Here is a 24,674-nt window from a genome sequence, read left to right as displayed (position 1 = left end):
GTGACCTAAATGTACCCTGATCTTTAATGGCAAAAAGTTTAAAATTTAAATCCAGATCCACTTTTCACATGAGATCCTATCCTTATATGTCAGAATTTGAATGTAATATTCAGCTAAAATATCTTGGAATTTGCCTTTAATTCACTGGTTTCATACCAGTTACTGCTCTGGCAATTATTTATTTTCTCTAAAAATGATATTAGCTCTCGTTTACCAAAAATTCCATATCCTTACAGTGATCCATACCCCCAAATTGGTTTATATCTCTACTGCAAACTTTGGAGTCCTAGAAATTCAGATACAAAGGGGCTAGAACCATTACCAAATCTTCCTGAGGTTGCTTTGCAAATGCGTGTTACTCAGTTATTCTCTAAGGTTCAGTTTCTGATACATTTTCTTGCTTACTCCCTATGGAATAGGAATTAATCATTCTGGGGATAAAAGAAGCAGACTATGGCCATCAAGATCTGATCCAGTACCCACTGAGTACAGTGGAAATCTAACAAAGAACCTCATTTTGCTGAATGATGATTCTTAAATCCATTGCTTTAATATGTGGGCTTCATGAAGAAATTCCAGTAGTCCAACATAGTCCGATATATATATGTTGAGACTCATTTTAGTGCTTTTTTTAATAACACACACAAGGATAATTTTTATAACCTAAAAGAAGTCTGTAAAAGCATCTTTGTTGAAACAATATGCAAAGTAAAGTGCAAGAGGTAGATAAAATGTAGAAGCAGATAGAATATAGAACAACATGTTAAGAAATAAACAAGAATTGCTTATATGGGAATCATGACAGGATCAAGTTCTGCGGTATAGATTCTATAACAGACATATACAAATTAAAAAATTACATCAAATAGGAAAGCATAGTTCAGTTTTAATGATACTTTCAATATTTTGAAGCAAAATACTTTTTAAAAATCCACTGAAACATTTTTGCAAGTTTTTGCATGCTTTTCTATTAATTTTCATTCCCATTTGAAATAAATCATTTAGCATCCTTGTTATTTCAAACTGTTGTTGAACAGTATTTTATTAGGAAAATCTTAAAAATAAATGATGTGTCATATTTTTCAGAATACCATCTCTTTCAGAGTGCAAATTCATTCTTGTAAGATAAGGGATGCACGTTTTCAGAATTCCTCCACAAGATGTTTGTTTTAGGGTGCACTTTAAAAATAAATTCTGATCTAGTTAGATCTTGATTAGGAGTAAGAATAAATACCAGGTTCTGTAACAGGACACAGCAGCTGGCAGCTAGTGGTGACACTCTGTGCTTATCACTGTTTCTTTCTTTCCCTAAAATTATTGTTTTAGTTTTATCTCCCTCACCTGTTTCTCATGGAGATCATCATCAGGAGCTAACAGCATACTGAAGTTGGACTTGATGATGCTTGTGGGTCCCTTACAACTTGGGATACTCTATTTTCTAGGTTGCATCGCAGAACAGGTGCAAGCCAGGCTGGTGGCAGGGTGAGTGGCTTCGCATCGGGCTTGTAATCCCACCCTTCTGACTGCCGGCTGGGTGCTGCATTTAGAGCAGCCCCAAGCTGTGGTGGTTCTGCACCCTTTCCTCTCTGCTTGGAACAGACAGAGTGCTCCAGCTGCCTCTTCCCCCACCAGCAGACCCCTCTGTTCTCCTCTGTGCAGGAGAAGGTGATACATGAGTTTTTCTGAAAAAAAAAAAAAAAAAATTTCACAGACGCTCAGATGTTTCCTTTGAGCCCTTCTGTGCTGTTGCAGTAGCCCAAAGGGGCAAGAGTAAGGGATACGATAGGAATGAGGACCACTGCACCGTGGATATGTTCACCACCAAACCTCCTAGTTCCTGATGCATCAGTTGCTGTAGTTTAGAAGCACTTGCCATGAGCAAAATCCTCTTTAGAAAACAATTTATGGGGTAAATGACAGCGTAGTTAAGTAGGGAAAAACTCCAAACAAAACCACAACAAATTATTTAGCAAAATAAATATTTTGAAAAGTGATCTAAATTGTCCCCTTTTGCGCAGCATTAATGGAGTTATATGGCAAACATGAATACAAATTGCAAAGTGCATTCAACCTTAAAAAGGAAAAGAGAAAAAGTTTTGCTGGTGTGAAATATCTGAGAGCAGCAGCCTATGACATACATGAGGAAGACAGAGGTTAGGAATGCAGCGTGCTTTAGAACAGAAGATTCTCTGTGTTTTGTCTTATATCAATAAATGATAATAGAATTTTGTGGTTAGAATATGGCTTTAAATACATAGATAAGAGCCCAGATAAATACTAGCACTCCTCCATTCCTGAGGGAAGTTGGTGGCCTGCCCACATAATTTGCTGATAAAGTCCCATCTGTTAAAACAAAGTACCGCAGCACCAGTAATAAATTTCAAGCAAAGACCATGAGAGGTTATTTTTGCATGACAGTCTTTGGTGAGCTTTATTTTAAACCAGAAAAGTGTTTGAAACTGAAACATAGATGATAGTATTGGCTTTCAGTTAGCTTTACACTTTTACATGGCAAATGAGAAATCCTGCTCCGCTTTATTTCACTGGTAAACAGTGTCGCATGATAAACTGTTATGAGAATAAAGTCATAAGGAAAACTGCTTCACAAATGACATACGTAGAAAAACAGCAGATGTCTGATGAAGTAAAGAACCAACTTAGTGCCAAGTCTTTGGAAAACAAAATTAATTTCCTTTAGTCTTTGATAATGATGATGTAATGTAGTTAATAGGAAGAGCCTGCCATGCTCATGGAGTTATTAAAGAAGAAATGTTAGACATGCAGCAGGTCAAAAATATGGGTTTACTTAGCAGTGCCATATCCATGAGAGTATTTATAGATGTGAAGGAAAAAGAAAGATGATAGTGATACAGAATGTTGCATTTTTCGAAGCAGAAGTGTGTAATGAAACCAAATTTCTGAGTGTCCTCTTAAGCTCAGAATTCTGGTTGTTCAGTGCGTTCAGACAAGTCTTCTTGGAAGGCACTTACTTCAAGGAAAATCAAATCTTTTTGTAGAGTAAAATTAAAAATATTTTGCCTTCTGTTTTTCCCTAATGAGGTCTAAGCCATGTGAAGACAGTGCCTGAATGGGCATAGCCTTGGCTGTTTTAATGGGTAGAAAATATGTCAAGGAAAAAAAATGTGTGTGGAGCGTGTCTTTCTTAATTTTCAAGTACTTTGCTCCTTGGATTTTAACAAAATGGTGTGTAGTAAGCAGATGTAATGATTTATTTATTTACAATATCTTCTTTGGTCGCTAGATGTCCCTACATGCTGTTGGAGTAATTGTCCGGGTGTGGTTCCTGGTAAACAAAAAAGGTAAATCTGGAAACTAAAGCCGTGCAGATTCCTCGAGGGTATGTAGGAAGCTGTCCTATTAAAGGAGATTTTGTGATCTTTGTGTTCACTTAACTGCTGGGGGAGATAGTGCTGGAACGTACTGTACTTTTACCATATACACAGAATGAAAATTAGATTTGTTCACAGAAACTTTTGAAGAGATGCTTACAGGAATGGTTTAAATAGCCAAACATTTTTTGGCAGAGTATTGATGACCCAGTTTCCTCCCCTGGTGGTAACTATTACAAGTGTATAGAGGTGCTGGGATTTAAAATGGGAGGTTCATTGCTGAGGCACGAGAATAACCACTATAGATGTAGCCTCACGCCTATGGGATCCCGCAGTCCTGCAGTCACTGTAACTAATGTTGATTTTAACAGTGTCCATGATAACAATCTTGTCAGCAAAGTTTTATATCATACAGGGCATTTTATAGTATGTGGCAAGGCTGGGAGTAGTACCTAATTAACCCCAAACCTAATGTTGACCTCTTACATAGAAGACTTGTGTATTTCTAATTTTTTTCCCCTTAGAATACAAAATGAACACTTTTTGATGAATCTTGCTGCTAAATTGGGTCTTGGTGTGAGCAGATAATAACGCTGTTGCCCTGAATGGGCTTGTTCTTACATAAGTCACAGAATTGGGTTTTGTCTTTCCATTAATGACCCTATCGGTACGTGTGGAGGCCAGGACTCGCTGGAAGGTCAGCTTTGAGGAGTGCTGGGACAAGTACGCCATCATCTAACTGGTTTCACTTGTTGGCACACTCGCTGTGCTATCCCAATGGCATTATGGGCCTTAACTATAGAGGTGGCTTTTCTCCACCATTAAAGATTTGACAGTTGGTTGCAAATCAGAAATACAGAAAGCAGAGCAAAGCACTGCAGCACAAGTGATTGTGGTTTCCAATTAACAAGGGGAAAATAGTGCCAGAAGTTAGTGTAAAATGCCAAACATAACTCTCAAGAGGAAAAAAACATGTGACAGAAACAGTTCCCTTCAGCTGAAATGGATGAGTAGGGACTACTAAATTGCTTTTATTGTTACAACTTTATTTTTGCATATATGGCTAAAAGTTTATGGACTTTTACTCTAGTGTTAGACCGCCCTATTCCCTATTTGACTGCTCACAGGTTGCTATATAAAAAAAAATTATTTTGGATTTGCTGAATACCTAAGAAATTATTGTGGTTATTAAAATGCATGCAAGCTGATAGACTGCATGTTTATTAACCTTGGACACTTGGCCCTTTAGAGCCCACCTGCCAGTGAGTATTTCACTCCAAAAGAATCAGTTAAAGTTCAGCAAGTGGGGTTGTTCATGCAGGGGTGAGACCTGTTAGTATTCCGTGCAGATGTCGAGAGCAATCTCAGTTCTCTTCACTGAACTAGTTTAGGGCTTCTGGAGACTCAAACAAGTACCTGATCCTGGAAGGCTGCTTTTCTTTCCATGCAATCCCTGAACTTGTTAGGAAACGAGCATTTGAAGGTACTCTGTTGTGTACATGATGAGTTCAAACCTCTCTGTCCCCCTCATCTCCCCTCCCACAAATACCATACTGTGGGTACGATTCAAAACAGTTACTTCTGTTTTGCAGTATTTGTTTAGATGAGGGGAACCATGGCTATGCAGCTGGAACAATGGCTTATGAAATTAAAGTGACCCTTTGAAATTCTTGCGTTTAGTGCATTTGTTCTAATTTCAACTGGATAACTAATTATTTTTTTATTGTGCTAATGGGCTGTTATTCATATGTGGAAGCCATTTACTGCATGCCCTAGATGGAAATGGGCTCATATTTCAGCTCTGAATATTTAACACTTAATAAGGTAGCCACCTGCTTTGAAGGTTATTCCAACATATTCAAACGGTCTTTACTTCTCATTGTGAATACCGGGATTATTTTTGATCTCCCGTAATGAAACAAATAGCCAAACCAATTTAAGCACTAAATAAAAAAATTCTAGCCCCTCTAATTTTCTGAAATTCAAACAACTTTGTAATAACACCTTATAAATCACGTAGAGTTCTGTAACTTTAAAAGCCAGGCCTGCACGTAGCGTATGTTTGTTCTTTTCAACATGACACAGTGAAACCACTCAGTGCATAGCGGGGTGAGGGCAGGTGCTGAGCTCCCATCACCACCGAGCGCTGCCTGCCTGTTGTCTTCAACCCTGACCAAAGCTGTCTGGAGCATTCCTGCTGAAACCTCAAACCAGGAGAAATGATTCTGTGCATCTGTTCCACTTTGCCCCCAAATTTTGTCATGGCTCATGAACCTGCATCTGGGGAGTATGAAGTACAAGCCAGAAATTGGCAGGGAGGTATTGCAAACGTGGCTCGAAGCCATGCACTTACTCCTCACTTTGGAGCTGGCTGCTCAGGAATTCAAACTGCTTGAGAAGTCTGATTTACAATGGTTGGCATTGCTGCAGGGACAGAATTAGGGCGATGTGGTGGTTGGTGTGGGGGAAGTGTCACCCTAACTCAGCATTTCCTGCTTCTCTAGTTTTTGCTGTTGGATTTTGATGATGAGTATATAGGACAGGAACATGAGTAGCTGCATATTGTTAAGCTCCAAGATGCCAACCTTTTCTGTGCAGTGCCAGCAAGGCTGGAGATCGCTGAGGTAAGGTTTTCTCTGGGAATAGCCACCCTATTGCCATTCCCCAGTGTAGTCAGCTTGCCAGGTCGGCACTCGGTTGCCCACTAATTGCATCACTTCTGGTGCTTACCTGAAAAAAAATAATAACACCTGTTTTCTCTCCCCTTTCAAAGCATGGAAGTGCATAGATTGTGTAGATGTTGGAAAGAAGTTAATGGAGGGAGGGATCCCTTTAGTTTGTTGGTTTTTTGGGTGAGTTGAACCCTTTGCATTGTTCAAATGGAAGGAGACATTTAGGATGGGTTGGACAGGAAGGTAAAAATGCTTCCAGCAGCTCTGCCTGCAGCAGAAAATGTCCTACAGCCTGGCAGCTCTATTTTCAGAGCAATAAACCTTTTTTAGGGTTGGCTGTTGCAGTAGCCTTGCCAAGGGCACTCTGGAGGGGGTGGTGGTCTTTTAGCTGATTTCTCTGCAGGCCATTTCTCTGGTGCAATAGCAAGGAACCAATCTGCCCGCAGTGGCAGTGGGGAGGAAGGTGTGCTGCAGCCTTTGCTGTCAGCTGGAGGCTTCTTGGTGCCGTCACTCAAAGGCCAAATGGGCTGTAGTGCCACAGCCAGATGGAGGTGAGGAAGGCATCCCTCCCTGAGGACAGCTCTTTGCATGGACGTAATGCAGACTTCTGCCTTGCCGGGGATGGTAGGCAGCACTTCTCACAGATGCTCCCATGTGAGAGCACAGTATCAGTAAGGAGTCAACAAAGCTTCCAGAACGTGGAAGTCTCTTGATAATCTGTGAGCATGTGTCCTCGCTCTGAGGGAACCGCAATGCTCCTCGGAGCAATTCCCTCTGCCCACAAGCCTAACCTCTGTCCTGCTGAGGCTGCCTGAGCCAGCTCCTGCTCTTCCACGTGCTAATCTTGGCGAGACACTGGGACAACTGAACGTCTGTTGTATTATGCTGGGTTGTAAACAACAGACAAAGTTATGTGTCATCTACAAGCCCTCTAATCCAAACAGTGGCGTGAGCGCCTGCGCACCATTGGGAGCATTTCTGTAGCGTGTTAAGCATGTGAGGGGGACAGAAGATGATCAGCATGCCAAATATCTCTAGCATAGACAAGGCTTAGACACATGTGTTGGACAAAAGGAAGCAATAGTGGCAGAAGTACTTAGGGAAGCAGCTTGAATGATTTCTGGCCACTTGTAGTTTTCGTTCTTTCGATACAGATAAGCGAAGAGAAATAATGTGCTTTAAGAGAACGGGTCCCCTTTGCGGGAGCTGCTGAATGTCAGGAGTGGCTGGGAGCAGGGAGGGACTGTCAGAAGTCATTGATGGTGCAAAAAGGACTGGTTTGCTACTTTCTTCTTTTGTTTAAACTTGCTGTTTTTGTACAGGACTTTCGTGAAAAAATAATTGTAGTGATTTTGCAACTTTCTAGCCACTGTCGGAGTGAACCAGGGCTTTTCTGAAGCAGATGGATTCTGTCAATTCATGGATCATATTTAGCCTTTTTACCCTTAAAATGAAAAAGGTTGAAATCTGTGGTTGTACAGCAGACGTTACTTAAATAAGGAGGAGAAAACTTGGGTCCTTTTCCTGGGTTTTGGAAGCAACCTGATATTTAATATTTAGGAATTTATTTCACCACTGTGCCTTGCTTTAACCATCTGTAAAATGGGAATAATGATACTGGCTGTGTTATGTCAGGTGTTTTAGGATGCATAGGACAAATGAGACGGGGAACGAGTCAGAAGTCAATTGAAATGGAGTGCCTTTCAAAACCCCGAATCTGCCAAAATCGTAAACGTACAAGGATCTGTCATCCTCTTTCGTTCTCAGTGAATTTGAGATTCTGTTTCCATTAGGAGTACGTGCTTCGTAATAAACTAGCAACATGCTAGCAATGGGCTAAACACATCTTCACCATTAAGAGCTATTTTTTTTGTAAGAGTATACAGATTCTGTAGCGTTGGCCATTGCTTATTTTATTTTTAAACAACTTGTCCCTGGCTGTAATAGGGAGCAAATTATCTCAAGCAGCCTGATAGTTTACATATTCTCATTATATTCATCTTCCCAGAGAAGACACAGTCTGCGCTTTTAGAGGAAGGGCATACAGCGTGTAGTTGTAGTGTTTAGGGGTCCTCATGTGCCCCCTTTTCACACCAGCCAGCACAAGTGGTTATCATCGCCCTCTTTTTTTGGCAGTCACGCAGAAAGCTGGAAGCAAAGCTCGTGCAGGGCAGTGGAAGTTGTGGTGTGGCATCAGCACGCAGCGGCTTGCTCTCCTGTTGGCAGGACACAGAGCAAAACAGGTGAACGGGCATCCTGCTGCTTGGCTTTGCTTGGTGGCAGGATGCCTCACAAAGCACAGACCCCAAAATCGGATGCTTAGAGCTGACTGAAGGACGGGATGCACCCGGAGATGCACGATGCTTTGCTGCTTCGCTGTATTCTGCGAACGTCGTAGGAGAGAACCAAAGCGATGTGCTGGTAACGCTGCGTATGCGTTGTGCAGGCTCTCGCTGCAGGAATGCTGACACAAACAAAAGGGAGATAACTTGGAAATTCTATTGCTGCGTTTATGTTATTATTGTAGTTAATGGTCTGTCAGCATTTCCATTATAAATCCCTATTTTCAGGGTTTTATAACTCAGCCGTAAAAATTCTCTCCAGACTGAATTTGGCATGTGTGTTTTCAGCCTGAGAGCACATGTGTTGTTTTATTTTTTATTTTTTTTAACAAGGTTGTGTTTAAAAAAAACTAGAACTGCATTCACAATTTTTAAGATATAGAATTGCCAAAAAAAAAAAAAAAGCCAACAAAAAATAGGTGATTGGTTACAGATGCTTTCTTTGCACTCATATAACTCAAAAATTGCTGAGTTATTTCAGCTGTAATTGTGGGTATGTGTAAGGTTAAAATGGTGGATTTAGTACTATTCCTTTCTTTATGGTGTTGGTATTTGACAAGCAAATAGAAAACAGACCCCAATACTGTATACACTCATGTATAAGCTGACCCGTGTGTAAACTGACCTCCCAAACTTGCCCCACGCTCCCCTCATCTAGGCCAGATTGTTTTACCGTCAGCCAGGGTGGGCATGCAGGGAGTGGGGGGCAAATTTTCAGATTTCGGTGAATTTCTTTTTCTTTCTGCCATTGCTTCCTATAGCGCTGTGTAGTTGCAGAATGCCCATCATGCAGGTGGTGTTATTAAGGACGAGCTACAATAGACACATGTTCCCACACATTCTGAGTGTCAGCTTTGTCCATCTTGTTTACAGAGGGACTGCCCTCTGTCTGAAACTCACTCCAGAGAAGTTTACACAAAGATGAGTGTAAACCACATGTTTTACACTGAAGCATCTGAAAGGAAAAGAAACAAGGGAGAAGACCAAGAGATTATGTCTGAATTCTTTGCTGTCTGCACAGACAGACTTTCCCTGCTCATCTCCCAACAATATCTGTGGTTCTCGGTTTATGGCTCACTCACCAGTGCTAGGAGAGAAAGGGGTGACCGACAGTCAAATAAAATTTTATTTCAGAATTTCATTTCCACAAATTAATTTGCTTCCATATTAATCAATTACTTTGAGAATTGACTCCAGGAGCAGGTTGCAATAAAGTCCACAGACTTCTTGCCTGCAGGGTGCTTTCTGCGTAACGTTTTATTGTGCAGAGGAACAGAATAAAGCACATCTTCCCAAGAGTGAACAGTTTCTTGCAGGCTAGGAGAAAGTGTGCAAGAAACTGTAGCAGTTCTATGCGGTAGTAATTCCTGCCGTTATTGTACTTTGACATTTTATAAGCATTGGTGTCTATAAAAGTGTGTAAAATTATGCTTGTGGAAAAGTATAATCTGATTTGATACTTTTTTTTGCATCTTATCAGATATATGTTTTTATAAGTATTTGATTCTTTAAATTTTTGCTATCCATATTGAATTTTTCCATGATGTTTTTAACATCCTGTGATATATAACATCCCATCATATCTTAAACATTCCTTTACATCAGTATGAAAGGTCATGTACTTGGGCTGTTTTTCATTTCATGAACATCTGGGCTTATGAGATTAACAGAACAGTATACCACTGCCTTCTTTTGGGGCTCTTCGTAATAACTTGCGAATAACACTTGTCTTCCACCATGTGGATTATACTTCTGTTGGGGCAATTTCCTCACTACACTAATGGCTGCTAGTTAACCCCTTACTCGCCACTGCTGCTGTTACGAGCTTAAATGCACTTCTTTATACGTTCAAAAGGATAGACCTGTATGCTCTCGTGGGGTGGGAGCAGCTCATTTGTCTAAGCATAGGCATGTGGCACCGTTGTACGTGTTGGAAGGTGTCCCACGTGGTCTCCAGCTGGTGATCAGGAGAAAGGCGCAGATCTCCTGTAGGTCCTGTGGTGTATGTGCCAGTGCTGTGCAGATGTCTCTGATACTGTGAGGTGCTTTCAGTGTCCCTAGGTGCCTGTGTTTACATTAGAAATGTATTTCTGTATTTGTGATGAGCACAGTCAGGAATCAGGGTCCTCCCACAGTGCAGTGAGACGGCCACATGATTTCTGGTTAGCAAAACTTTGAAACAAGAATGAGAGTCATCCAAAATGTGTGCCAGGAAAGGGTTTATCTGGCCATGCGATGGCTTTATATGCTGCACAGACCACACAGGTAACTTAGTTACAGCCAACTGTATGGGGCACGGAAAGTGATCTGAAATCATCTAAATGGCTAAAAGTAGCTTTTCTATTAATAGATACGTGATCCTTCTCAGGATTTGGAAGGGCTAGCATCAAATTTTTGTGATGTTCCCTAGCAATGATGTAAACCTCTCATTTCTTGTTGTGAAAGGCATGAAATAACACACTGTAAAGCTCTCGCTGCTCTGGGAGTGAATGATCTTCATCCAGAGATTTGGGCAGGTTGGCAGCTGGGAAAGGAGAGAAAAAGAAAAGATGGAAGATGGATCTGAAAAAAGGTTGCTCAATAGAAGGAGAAGGGTGCGGGCAGTGCTACTGACTCCGTGCCTTTGACAGTGTAACACAAGTGGGATGGACCTTCAAGAAATTCCTGCTTCCATCTATGATTGGCAGAGTTTTCTGTTCCCTCTGTAACATTCAGAACACAGTTTTAAGTTGTCTCTTTATGTGTTTATCCTCACTGTCCTTCAGTGTCCTATCACGTGTATCCTAATTTCCTTTGTGCAGCCCTTTTCCTACCTCTCCTGTTTACAAACAAAGAAGTATTTAGGTCTTAGAGTCAACAATTATGTCCTTATTAGCATTTGTCTTATGGGAAAGACACCGCGATCAGCCACTTAATTGTATCAGACAGTGCCAGCATCCAGTGGTCACGTTGTTTATGGTTTCCTGCATTGCCTCCTGCTTCAGTTCAGCCAGAATGTGAGCAAACTTGTAGAGCACATACAGCAATTTTTTATACAGACAACATGTGGGGGACAATTTCAATAATTACAGCTATCTTCTAATGGGTTTTTATCAGCCAGAAGCGCAGAGGAGTTGACTCTACACCTGCAGACAGAAACACACTAAAGAGAGTCCTACAGGTTTGGAGATTAAAAGTCTCCATAGTAGCTTACCAGTTTTTTTAGCTTTAATTTCTTCTCTTTTGTCAGTGTATTTGTTGTGTATTTTGTGGACTGTATTGTATCTACCGTAGTAATTTCATGGATTTTGGCCACAAGATGGCATCTGATTTCATAATCTTCCTTTGCAATATCACGTTTTTTTTCCTGTCTTGGTGGATTAATACCCAGTATTCTTGCAGCAAATTCTAACCTACTTCCCTTTTGCCTTAGGGAATGCCTTCAGGAGCAAATGCAGCGTGAATTTCCATGGCATTCTTAGCTCCTGATAGTTGGAGCTGCCAGCAGTGGTGATGGGCTTGGTGATTCCCTGTGAATCCTCTTCTCTGTAACATCTGTCCTTGCAAGGTGTGAAAGTTGCATTATGATTGTTGCCTGGTAAATGAGAACTGACACAAAAGCTTCAGCTCATTTCACCTGTGAGGTAATCTGAAGTCCCTTGAGGTTGTTAGAAAAGCTGTTACTGGACTGGGGCCCTGCTTACAGAAAAATGCAATCTCTTAATTCTATCTAAACTTGCTAAAGCTATGGATAATATGTTTCCTTCTTTCTGCTTCAGGGCATCTCCCATGTACCTGTGTTTGGGGAATGAAAAACAGTCAGATGTGGAGGACAAAGAGGCAATCTAGAAGACTTCTGAGCAAACTGGGAATTTTCCCTATCAAGTGCAGGAGAAATGGGAAACTGAAATTTATCGCTTATAGAATGGGAGATGGAGTAAGGCTGGATATTAATTTGCAAAGGGAGAAGTGAATTATTCAAATGGGTTTGGCTTATCTGCGTAGGAACCAATGATTTAATGCAGCTAATCAGTGTGCAGATATCATGCAGTATGGAAAGTACTGGCTGATGTGAAATAAGGCAATTTACCTTTTTCTTAGTGACTTGAACAAATAACAGTTGTAAATTGCTCCAAAATATTTTATGAAGTGGAACAGATCGTAACAAACCCGCCAACAGTGTAAGAAGGCAAAAAATAAAAGTGGAGTCGAAGAAGAGATTAGAGAGAACCACAGTGTTACTTGGTGGCTTTCACACACGATTGTTTGGTGCAACCCTGGCTCAGAAACTCCTTGTCCCTTTCATTGCAGGAAGCTGGTGAAGCTCAATCAGAATTGTACTATATGATGCAGGGCAAATACAATTCTCCTTCAGTATCTGCTACTTTCCCTCTCCCAGGGACGATGCTGAACTAGAAAGTTTTTAGGTCTGCCTCAGTAGGCAGTTTTTATGCTCTTGTGTGCTTAAATGCAGAGCTGCATATTCTTAATCCTAATTGATGTCTATCATGCTGTTTTAGTTTGTGGAAGCCTGTGTGTGAAAACACTTCCATTCATAGCCACGTAAACCATATCCTCTCTGGACAGTCACAGAAACCATTTCCTCTTTGTTTTGCAGCACAGCAGTAACTGCAGCACCTGTGTTCTTGACTCATCAAAGGAAGCAATCCTAGAAAGTGCCAAGTGCACTTTAGTTGTCTCTCAGTAACAGCGTAGCAGCTGGAGAAGGAAGCCTCAGCAGCATTGCACATCCAGATGACCTCTGCAGCCCACCAGGAAGGGCCGTAGAGACTTCACAGGTTACAGAGCACAGCACAGGAACCTCTGTCAGCTGGGATGGGAGACCACTGAGGAATTCCAGGTATGGGTGGTACCAGGCAAGGAGTCAGGGACAAGCGCACAGTGAGCATGAGACTGTAGAAACCAAATAGTTCAGCCTCATTGTTACTGCTGAACTAACTGATGGGTCAAGAAAAAGGGGAGACTTGTCTTTGCAGTCTGGTAACCCTGTATGAAGTACAAATGTTCATGAAAAGAAAGGTCAGCGCCAGGCAAAGTGATTTTTTTAACAAGAAGTTCAGTGAAGAGTGGAACAATTAATCATTGTCTCTATATTGATGAGTCTCATCGTTGGATTTTTTTTTTTTTTTTTATTATTTATCAAATAGCAAAGTCTGACTGAAGCTTTTTACGTGTTGGGGCAGAGGTAAAGGCTCTCCTCTCTATGGGTTCCTGATGTCTGGTGAGGGCTGAGCATGTCACACCACGTTTTCCTCAGAGGTTTTCCTCATGCTGCTGAATTATGCCTCCTAACATGGAGGAGAGGCACCTGCTTTTAAAAGATTTAAAGCCTCTACCTCTCAGTCCAGTCACATATGGCTGAAATTTGTAAGTGGGGATGTTTGTGGAGGGAACAGACAAAACTCCCTGTTTTCTCAAAAGGCATTTTAATAGAAGCTCTGTTAACTTTATTAAGTGGTTCTTTCTGTAGATACTTACCCCAGCACCTCAGAGACTTGATTTTATACCCATAACATTCCTGGGAAGCAAGGAAGGGTTGCTGTCTTAGTTTTCAGATGAAGAACTGGAACGCAGAGAAATTTGGATGGAATCTTAAAACTATTTAAGTTTGTAAATCCTAGCAATAACTTAAGGCAAGGTGAAAAATAGTCTCCTGAAGGATCTGGGCCCAAGCAGATTGCCCAAGATCACACTGCAATTCTTGGCTTCCCTACACTCGGTTGCACTCTGGTCAAGAGGCTACCTTCCCCTGGGTGGAGACAGACACTGCACCGCCCAGCGGGCTGAGCTGAGGTTAGCACCCACCTGCCTCCTACAGCTGCTCATCACTGCCCTGCTGCCTGCCACAGCCACTCCAGCTGTGCCAGCAAGGGTACTTGTGTGAGTCCTGTTTCGGGCAAAAGGAGCTGGGTTTAAATGAAATAAATAGCAGGTCTTGCTAATTTGGTGTGCGGTACAGCGCTTCCATGAATAACTTGCTTGGGAGACTGACAGGGCTGAAGGCTGACCCATTTTCCATGGGTATTGCTGGATCCAGCAGGGGATGTTTGTAGAGTAGGTAACTTTGCACGTTTTCTTTCTGCTTGAGCCACCCTTCAGGCCTCTGTGTTGGAAGAGACAGGAATAAGCTGCTGTTAGCAGAATTTACTCCTGTGCTGAGACTTTGCTTGAGGAACTCAGTGGTGTGTATTGGTGAAGGGTGCTTCAGGTAATGATTCTCCTCTCAGTGCACTTGACATATGAAAGCCTCTCTGTTCTATGTGAAAGTTAAAGAGCAGATTTTCAAACAATTTATAGCTAGTCTAGAGAATATTCTAGCTAACAAATTATTTTTAAATTGTTAATTTTAAATTGTTTAATTTTAAAATCTCTTACCAAAAGGGTCTGTCTTTATGCTCGATACAGACAAGTTTTAAACCCTTCCACTGCAGGTCTTGAGGAAAGAGAGAATGGCAGCTCTATGGAGCTAGGGACAGCTGTCCACCAACACCTCCATTTTCAGCTTTTCACGTCTGGTTTAGTGCATTATGACATTCCTGCTTCTCCTTGTGAATCAGTAGCTCTTGGCTGTGGCCAGTAGGAGAAGGAGAGTGATTTTTGTGTCTCTTCATATCCTTACGGAGAGAAGAGGTAATACTTTTCTAAAATATACTGTGTTGCATCTCTCATCCAAGTATGTCCCAAGTCCTCTGCAAATTGTAATCAGATTGGTTGTATGCTGTGTGATGAGACAATTAGAGGAACAAGGGGAAATGTGGGATAGCTCCTATTTTATGAATCCAGACAAACGCGTATTCCACTGCTGCTGAGCAATGAGAAGTCTCCTTTATTCTGGCCAACCTGAAACCAGAAGTGGACCTACAGTTTATCTTACTCCTGTTTTTTGCTAATATGCTCAAAATGGGGCTTATTTGGCAAATATGCTCTCTTCAGCAGAACTGGAGTCTTCATCTAAAAAGCCTTTCCCACTCTAAGTAGGAGAGTAAGTAGAGAAGTAGGTTATTCCTCTATTAATCTCCTGCATGGCTCATTAAAAGCTCTTCGAGTCTCTTGTGTGACTCTCCAGTATCAAATGGGAAAGAATTTATACCTTGTAGTGCTTACTTCTGTATTTCAATCCCAGGCCCAAATTTCCTTCTGTATTAGCCACCTTCCTTTCTCCCTTTGAGGTACCACTGTGTGATTCAGTGGGATTTGAACTGCATATTTGTACTTTGTTGTCTCACCTGCTCCTGTTTTGACATCTCAAAATGGGCAAACACAGGCAAGCAGCTTTTTGGAAAGGCTCAGACTTTGAAGACCTGCAGTGCTGCCAGGGCTACCAGGCTGTGAAGGTACGCTGGGAGCGCTACAGCATTTGGCCTGTTTGTCAGTCCAACAGCCTTGGTGTGACAGTGACACTTTCTGCCTCCAGCATGCACCCTGCCATCCCTCCTTGATCTGCAAAACCACCCCAAACAAACTGCTGCATAAACTATAGCTTTTTTTTTTGTAGGTTTTGTGAAGACTGACCAAACCTTGCCCCTTAAATAGGGAAAAAGAATACCATTTTGGGGTGTAGGAGGGAAGAGGGTTTGATGCATAGGGTAAAGCAGTGTGTCTCAGTAATGTCAGATAGGAGTCTGTTCAAGGGGTGGGGATGCTGATTGGTCTGCGCTATTTCTAGAAGGAGCGTTTTCCACTGAGCCTGTGATTCCATAGCAGTTTCAGCCAAAAGAAATTGGTGTGCTGTGGCCTAGTGCTACCCCTAACCTCTGGTTGCATGCTCCAACTCCCATCTGCTCCCCTCTCCTTTCTGTGCTGGCTCTAGCAAGCCTGTAGCTGTGGAAGAGGCAGGGCTGCTCCCTGCGTGTAGTGGATTTTATTGCGTGATGGGAAGGAATGGCAGAGGTGCCGTGCTCCTGTAGCACTCAAGAAGCTAAGTCCCCACCTGGCCAAAGATTCTGAGAACTTGTGACCCACCTTAATCAAATCCACATGGTGAAACAGGAAGCCATTCAGTGCTGTTCTGCATTTGGATGGGTACTCTGGGAGGGAGAGGGGGGAAGATACTTTAGAGGATTTTTCCTAGTTCTACCACTAATTTACACTCTCTCAGACCTTTGGCAAAACAATTTAATTTGTGATGAAGTCCAAACTGCAACGGGACTATCAATAGATTTGATCCCCTTGGGAACTTGCACAATGCCACCAAATGTGGGCCAAGACTTTTGGATAGGATCCTTGGATAGGAGCTGCTCCACCTGTGTGAACTGCTGGGGTTACGATTTTGTTGGTTACTTGTATGTTTGTGAACATGGGGGCAGGAAGTCTGAGAAAGTGCCATAAATCAAGAGGTCTGGAAGAATGTCAAAAAGTATTTGTCTCTCACTCTGAAGTTTGTAAATCTCAGAGTTCACATAGGGAAAAATATTCTTCTGCAGGATGTCACTTTTCTGACTATGGCTAGTGCCACTTCTCTCACCATGTGAAAAGTACTGAGATCAATGTAGAAGATTGCTTATAATTATGTCCACCCTCATCTTTTCTTAGGTGAGCTTAAAAAAGGATGTCACAGGGAACAGCATTAACCTCTCTGGGCTCTTCTGCACCACAACAGCACTAGTTCAAAACTGAAGATCCATGAGATTCAGCGTGCAAAAATAAGCTGGTAAGAGTAGCCCAGGCCAAGCCCCTCTGCCGTTCTCAACTGTTGCAGTTTGAGAGGGACTAAACTTCAGACCTGGCTCTGTGGCCCCCATGAGAAAAGCAGAAAGGGTTACCGGTGAAGGAAAACACTCAGAAAAGTGGTATTGTTTCATATTTAAATGTTTATGTTCTTGCACCTGTGCAGTCAGTGAATTTCCATCGACAGCACTGTTGGAAGCCTGCTTCCTCCTCCTCTGCATCTGGGGTGAGAGTCTAGGAGTGAACGCGGGAGACCAGGCTGACAAAGAGCTGAGTATTATCCCGAGGATAAATGAGTTAACCCATCACTGCAAACACTGTGCTGGCGGATTTTAGTGCAATTAGCTCCACAAATACCAAGACATGCAGTCTGCAACCAGCCTAAAAGGTCTCCTAAACAATTAGGGGACCACGGCCCCACGGACCCCTGTCATGCACATTATTGTCACTAGCCTTAGCAAAGGGTATGCGTGTGCTTTGATGCCAGGGGAATCCAGGGTTTGACGGCCCCATAAACTTCGTGCCATTTTTGGTCCCAGCTCCCACGACTCAGTGGCATTTTATTTACTACACCTAATAACATTTAGTCAATAAACAAATACAGGCTGGAGAGAAGGGCTAGTGTGAGCTTAATTACCTCAACTCTCTGCCTTCTCTTTTGTTATGTGCATCATGGATACTTGACAGCATTAACATTCCTGGAATTGTATCTGCCATCCTTTGTAAAAGGATTGAATACTACGCATTAGTTCGGGCTCGTGGGGCATTTGTGTCTCCAACAACAGCTTAATTATGGACATTGTTTACTAATCAGTATTAAATTGACAGACTATGAGGGCTAATCTGGAGATTAACACAATAGCTTGTTTTCATTTTGTTCTTCTAGCAGTTTATTGAATGCGAGATTTAAAACAAGACCCCTTTGTGAGCCTTACCTTCCACATCATAGCTTGTGCGCACGTAAAGATCTGTACATTTCCTCGCTGTAATTTAGAGTTCGAGCAAAGGTTTTGCTTAATATATAACAACAAACATAAAAACCACGTTGTGTTGCATACTGCTGGATGTAAAAGCAATAAAAGGTGTCCTTTCTGTAGGATCAGCAGCTCACAAATCTTTAGGCTGCGTTTAAGCCTTCTGTTTGTTCTGTTTCACAAGCTACACAGAGTATCATCACTCAAACAAATACCAACAGACCCCAGGCCCCAGGTAGTAATTTGTGTAGTGAGAAGATCTGATGTCACTTTGTGCAAAGTTATTCAGTGAAAACCGTGTGCATTTCTGGGACATCTGTTTTGCCCATACAAAATGTTAAACTCCCTGACAGATTTTTTTGCCTGTGAAAGAATTCCATCGTTGGCCATGAAAACTGCCCAGAAACCGAATGTCCGTTCTGCACAGGCAGGTGCCTGTTTGATTATGAGAAAGATGAAGGTTTGTTTAGAGAAGCAAACACAATGTGAAAGAGTTATGTGCATGTTGTCTGTCTGTCCATCTTGTCTTCCTGTAGCGCTTGTGATTTCCAGGAATGACAGTGATCCTGGCAAATCACGTCTCCAATATCTTCACATCTGTATTCACCTCTAATTTTTTAGGCTGCTGAAAGTACCTGGGGTTGTGTAGTCTGGGAAACTTTGCCTATGATGGGTTACGGAGCTGCTTAAGTGTAAATGAATCAAAACTCACTTAGTAACAAGTAGCTAATATATTTCTCTTCTCTTACTTTCTGAAAGAGTGATTCCGAGTAGGAAGTGATGCTGCAATGTACTTCACAGCAACAGTGGCTTTGGGAGGGTGGATGAAACAACCAGAAACAAGTGGAAAGGGCTGTTCCCACCCTATGTCCCAGACTTCGCAATCCTCAACATGGGGTTTAATGACAGTGTGACCCTCCAAATTTATGTTACGGAGCAGCAGTCATCCTGGGGCAAGAAAAGATAGCAATCATTGCTGCACTGAAATGCCCAGCAGAATGTCTCTGAAGCTGATGCTCTTCTGGTCTGTGCACTCCTCATGCTGGAAGTAATTAGTATAAAAACCCTAAGCTTTTTTTGCATCCGAGCCACGCGGTATAATCCAGCCTTTCAGAAGGATAAGTCAGTATTTGTGAGCTCACTTGGATTTAATGTAAACAATAAAGGGCTAATTCAATAAAATGGCTTTGACCCATCAAAATCTACTTTCAGGAGCTCTACTGTAGGCTGGGAGCCCACATGGTGCGTTGTGCATGTAGAAATCTTCAGATCCGCCTGTTTGGAGAATAGCTGACAGTGCAGATGTACCAGCCCTAGGAAGAGCCAGTTATTAGGGAGCTTTCACCTTGGTTTTTTGGGGTCATATGCCTTCTTTCTTAAAGGTTTTGTTTATCAAATATGATATGACAGCTTTTCTGATTTATTCCATTGTTGGAAAAAACAAATGAAGAAAATAAAAAAACAAAAACAATTAGCTGGGACAATAAAAGTAACTGATGTTTTTAATTTTTGAATGTTTGAGTATAAGGTTCTTTAGAGGAGTATAGTCTTCAGAAAACTTTGAATACTTCCACTGATCTGTCTCCTAGTATTTTTTTTCTTAAATCACAAGAATGTTTTTAAAAATTAAGGCAGTTGTTGGCTTCTGAAAATCAAACCTAGAGGTTTCCAAACTTTTCAACTTTTACAGACTCTGAAAAGTTGCCCAGAGGAGGTGCAGCCTCTTGCACGGTGATTTGAAGCCTGTGACAAAAAGGTTGCTTTTATTGTTATGCTGTTGACTCCTTAAAAATTGTCCGTTGACCACAGGTTGAAAATCAGTTACATAAATTATTGGTCACTGTAGCAAAGTCAAGTTTTTCTTGTGAGTAGCTGTTACGTACTGCTTATTTGCTCAAAGGATTATTCTTTTACCTTGGAGCAGCAGGGTTTTACAAACAGGCTAATATTGGCTTCATGCATGTGAATGTACATCTGTAAACCATGTATTTTAACTACTGTGCACAAAGGTTAACAACTCTGGTCTCCTGATCTGCCTTTTAGCAGTTGCTCATGCTGAAGTTCTTTATAAGCAATGCTCTTGAAAGGGTGAGCATTAGAATGGTTTCATGGGACTCCTGGGAAGCTGATGAAGTTTGCTGGTTTAGCCAATAAAGCTAAGTCTGTTGCATCAGACCACATCAATCAGATCACTTTACACTCTGGCTTTTAAAGAGAGTCTTTGTTTATTTTTTTAAAGAAGTACCTGCTACCTGTACTCAGGCTCTCAGGGCAGAAGGAACCACTGGTCATCTAGTTCCAGCCTCCTGTTTCCATAGGCTGTCCGGTGTTTTCTGGAGGCTAGATTAAAGCATTGTGGTAGAAGTGTATCTGGTCTTGCTCAAAGGCTAAGGAGAACAAAGTCAGCCACATACTTTACTAAAGTGTTCCAATATTTAATAGCACTTATTACAAGGAAGTTACTTCTTATTCTAGAGTTGAATTCATCTGGCTCCACTCCACTGCATTCAGCCACAGGATTTTGCTATGCTATTTTTTAGTCAAGAAGTTCCTGGTTGCCAGGTCTCTTCTCCATGCATCAAGCTCAATAGACCGAACTTCTTAAGGCTCATACAATGAGTTTTCCTTTTCAGTATCTGAATGTTTCTGTAGGCTTTCCTTGAATACCTGAAGGAATATTTCAGTCTCCTTCAAAGCATCAGAACTTACCAGCTACTCCAATAGATATCTCATGGGTGTGCAGAGGCAATAGTGCTTCTCTGCTTCCACTTAATAGACATTTTAAGATCAAATTTACAGTTCAATTTTTTTTGCCACAGCATCACACCGAGATTTGTGTCTCTCCATTGTCCTTTGAATCCTCTCCTGAACTACTGCTTTCTCCCATCCTCCTGGCAAAACCTACGTGTTATGTTCTCATAGGTATTTAAATGGTTAAACGATCCACCCATGATAATTCAGTTTTTCTTTCTATTGATTACAGACAGAGGCTTGAAATGGGTTGTATCTCCCTCGTAACAGCTGGTAGCCTGAACAGACACACATTACTGCTCACTGGGAAGTTTGGAAACATGCAGGCTTGTGTATTGTGCTTTTCCATAGGACCTCTGACCACCTAACAGGTAGGTGTCTCTGCAAAGAATCAAGTGCTGTCTGTTTTCTCCTTATGTCTTTACAGAAGGAGATACAATTACTGATTTTAACCTTCAGGTTGAGTGACTTATCTCCAAGTTTCAACCATATCAATATTTCTTATTTCTTACTAATATAAGGAAAGAGATAAAAAGATCTCTATCACCTCCTTTTTACTACTTTTCCTATTATTTCTACACAGAGGTTTGTAGGCTTAGTTTCTCTCAAACCACAGCACCTTAAAGTACCTTTAGGCATTGTCTTGTACATCTAGCTGGTCCGTTTAAGACATTATTATCCTCAGCTGCTCTTCAGGGCTATAATGTAAAGATCGCTTCTTCCCCAGCTCTGCAAGCAGTACAGATTGTGTAGCTGCTCAATTGCTCAAACAAAATTAAACTGGATTAAATGAGGATGTGTATCCACAACAGTTTTGGTCTCTCTGAATCAGAACTGCCTTAGCGTTATGCTCTCCTCTGCTCTTCCTATTCCCTTCTTACCATAAATTTTAGTAGTCATCAGACTCTGGAGTGAGGCAGCTTGGGGAAGGTAAAAGCATTGATAATTACACTTTTATTTTTAGGGTTAAGATGCAATCACATTAGGTTCCATTTATAATTTAGGGAGAAATCTCTAGAAGGTGATTCAGACCATCTATATTCTGATATTCCTCCTCTCTTTTTAGGAGAACTGAGGATAAAATTATGTGATACAGTTAAGCTGATCTAACATCTTGCCCTTCTGCTGAAATAGGTAGTTTTGCACCTTCCTACTTCCCACCATACAGTCCTGCCACTTTTTCAGCAGCTAAATAGCTGTCTCGTGTAACTGCCCTCTTAATTTCCTGAACAAGCTCACCATACACATAGATGAGCATGAGACATGGCACAAGAGAGGAGAGGCAGGAGGTTGAACCAGCTTTTTTTTTTTTGACAGTTTGCTGTTAGATTGGCTTGGAGGTACTATTTAACCGTGCCCTGAAATTGCCTGTCTGTACTGTTGGTTCGTACTGACGTCTGCGTTAGGAAATGGCTGATCTCTTACTGACTGAGCTGTGCTTTGGTAACCTCCAGCAAAGGAGTAGGGAGATATCCTTAGGCTAGATAATGCCTTGAATTGCAGTGCTATTTGCTGGTTGAACTCTTGACCAATTAGAGATTACATACACATTTAGGCATTTGTATCCTGATTATCCCATTTTTAACCTCCCATGATATAGCTGGTATAAAGACTCTCAGTCTGTCTTCCAAGCGGCTGTTAACCCTCTGTGTGAGACTAAAACCCTCTTCCCTGCAATGGTTTCACTGCTCAGCAAAACCAACTTTCCGCTCCTTCACTGCTTACTTAACTAGCTAAATTTTCACTTGCTATACTTGTCCTTGCTTGGAGGATTTTCTGAGAAGATCATTAAAAAACCCTTTCCTGTACTCTGTTAAGAGCTCCAGGATGGTGCCTGGCATAATGTCATGGATATCAACGTGGACTGTAACTGAAGGTCCTTCCTGAACTTTGAAATCATTCCATGTTCATTCAGCAATGTTATTTTCATTCCTGGAAAATACTAGCTTTTCTGTTGTCTTGCTTTTGTTTCTTGCAGATTGTCTTAATCAGATTCCTTCATGGAGCTCTCAGACAGGACTCTCTATCAACTTTGGTACATTGAGGGTTGTGTCTTTGACCTCTGAAGACTGTCTGATTTGAGCCAGAGCTAATTCTCAATTTGTTCCTCCAGCATCTTCTTGCAAGGCAGTCTCTTCATATGCCTACAGTATCAGATATAATTAAACACACCCTGGGTAAAGATTTCAGGTTTCCTCCTTGCTGTGGCATGTTTTCAGTCATTTTTTGTTTCCTTGTCTCTGTTTTTTATGTGATTCCTCTGGAAGAGTGTGTGAGTCCCTGTGGAGTGAGTTGGACCTGCCTAATGAGGAAGGGTGTTTCTCTGCAAACTTTCTCCTCCACCTGAACTATTAGCTTCTACATCATAAAGGCAATTATTTTTATCTTTTGAGGGAAGAACTGAAATTTGGCATATCCAGTGTAGTGGCATATAGCTGATGACTCTCTGTCCATCTGTGCTGCTGATGGGAAACTGCACTACAAAGTAAAGTCTCAACCTCAGCTCTGGGAATACTCTCAGAAACTCCACTGCCAGACGGTTCCTTCTCACCGTTTGTATTCCCTCAGTACAATACGCATGTGAAACATTACAAATAAGCTTCAGAAATCAAAGTCAGAACTTACAGCACATCCTTGTACCTGATGCTCACCCCTCAAGAATCCTAGAAGTGATCACAAAAAAAACCAAAGACCCTGATAGTGTGCTTTCCAGTCTCCATTTCTGATATTGAAGGCAGTGGTATCATGGAGCTCAGCCTGCTACCAGGTCAGACCAGGACTCCTTAGTTGTGATTATTTTCGTGTTCACTATTAAGAGTCATGGGCTAATAACTTGGTTGCTAGTGGACAGGCCCATATGTCTTTGTTTTCTGCTCTTCTCAAAGTTATATTTGTGCGCAGATGAAGTCAAACCTGTTTAAATTACTACCAGTGATAGAGATGGAAATAGCCAACAGGCTTTTTATTGATCTTCCCTACCGTAGCTCCACCTTGTGCTTCAGCAAAACGAAACATTAAAGTAATTGGCTTGCATTAATTAGGGATTTTTCTTCTGCTTTTCCCAGTGACAGACTACCAGTTGGTAATTACAATGCATCAGTAATCCCCGACTTGCCTCTGATGCTGCTGCTTGGTGAGCTAATGAGGGAGAGGGAACATGCTGCAGTAAAAGTTTACCCTGAGCAGTTTGTAGTTGTGCAGAGGAGCGTTTGCTTCCCTCTTAAGAATGGAGTTTCAGCTTCTAGGTTGGGCTTTACAGCTATAATCATTTGTGCTCCTGGGGCACATTGTGAATTACCTTCTCTTGAGGCTTGATATTAGATGTGCTACATTTAAGTACTACATGTTGCAGCACATGCTTGTCTTTGCTTCAGAGTGGAAGGAGGTTTGTTCCCATTCTTTTTTGTGTGCAGATGACCTGCTCCACCTCATTAGCTCTGCAGCGGTTGGTGTGCTGGGAAGGATGATCCTGAAAGGTCCACCCATCTGAAAGGGATGAGGAGCGGCAGCCCTGACAAGGCTGCCAGCTCTGCTTCCTACACAGAAATCAATTCGATGAGGGTGGAGGAAATGCAGGATGCAAAGGAGCAGTAAGTTCCCATCTCCCTGGTAGGCATTCACTGAAATGAATAAGCTCAGATTTTCTAAATCACACACATGCATGTAATATTAAACCATATTCTGTGATCAACAGTTCAGGTCCTGATTTGAGTTAAATAGACCTCAGCTGGGGAGCTGACCTAACTGTCCCTATGACATTTAAAAATGCCAGCTGCTGAGTTATTTTAGATATTTTCTCAAGAACACAATGCACAGCTAAATCCTGTGATCAGCCCCCTGAAGGAAGTAGAAGTGAAGTGCTTTCCTCTTTAGTTTTGTAAAATTATGAGTTTAAAAGACTTCTGATTCTTAAAAAAA

General features: G+C 41.7%; 1 protein-coding gene across 12 annotated transcripts in view; it reads left to right on the top strand.

The window, feature by feature from the left end:
• The window catches only part of LOC121070315, a 131,488-nt gene that overhangs the window by 25,979 nt on the left and 80,835 nt on the right, over positions 1-24,674 (top strand). For 5 of the 12 annotated variants that reach the window (XR_005820001.1, XR_005820002.1, XR_005819999.1 and 2 more), the window contains exons 3-6: positions 11,777-11,911; positions 12,962-13,204; positions 16,897-17,014; positions 20,989-21,127. The exons of 4 other annotated variants lie outside the window; for them this stretch is intronic. The gene's annotated coding sequence lies outside the window, so the exon portion shown is untranslated. Of the gene's footprint in view, positions 1-1,128; positions 1,483-3,262; positions 3,321-11,776; positions 11,912-12,961; positions 13,205-16,896; positions 17,015-20,988; positions 21,128-22,734; positions 22,939-24,674 lie in introns of those variants that run through there. 3 more of the 12 variants (XR_005820000.1, XR_005820006.1, XR_005820004.1) reach the window with 3 other exon arrangements.

The sequence above is a fragment of the Cygnus olor genome, chromosome 5 (genome assembly GCF_009769625.2).
Source record: "Cygnus olor isolate bCygOlo1 chromosome 5, bCygOlo1.pri.v2, whole genome shotgun sequence".
NCBI classification, from domain to species: Eukaryota; Metazoa; Chordata; class Aves; order Anseriformes; family Anatidae; genus Cygnus; species Cygnus olor.
This window is presented reverse-complemented; position numbering and strand designations above follow the sequence as displayed.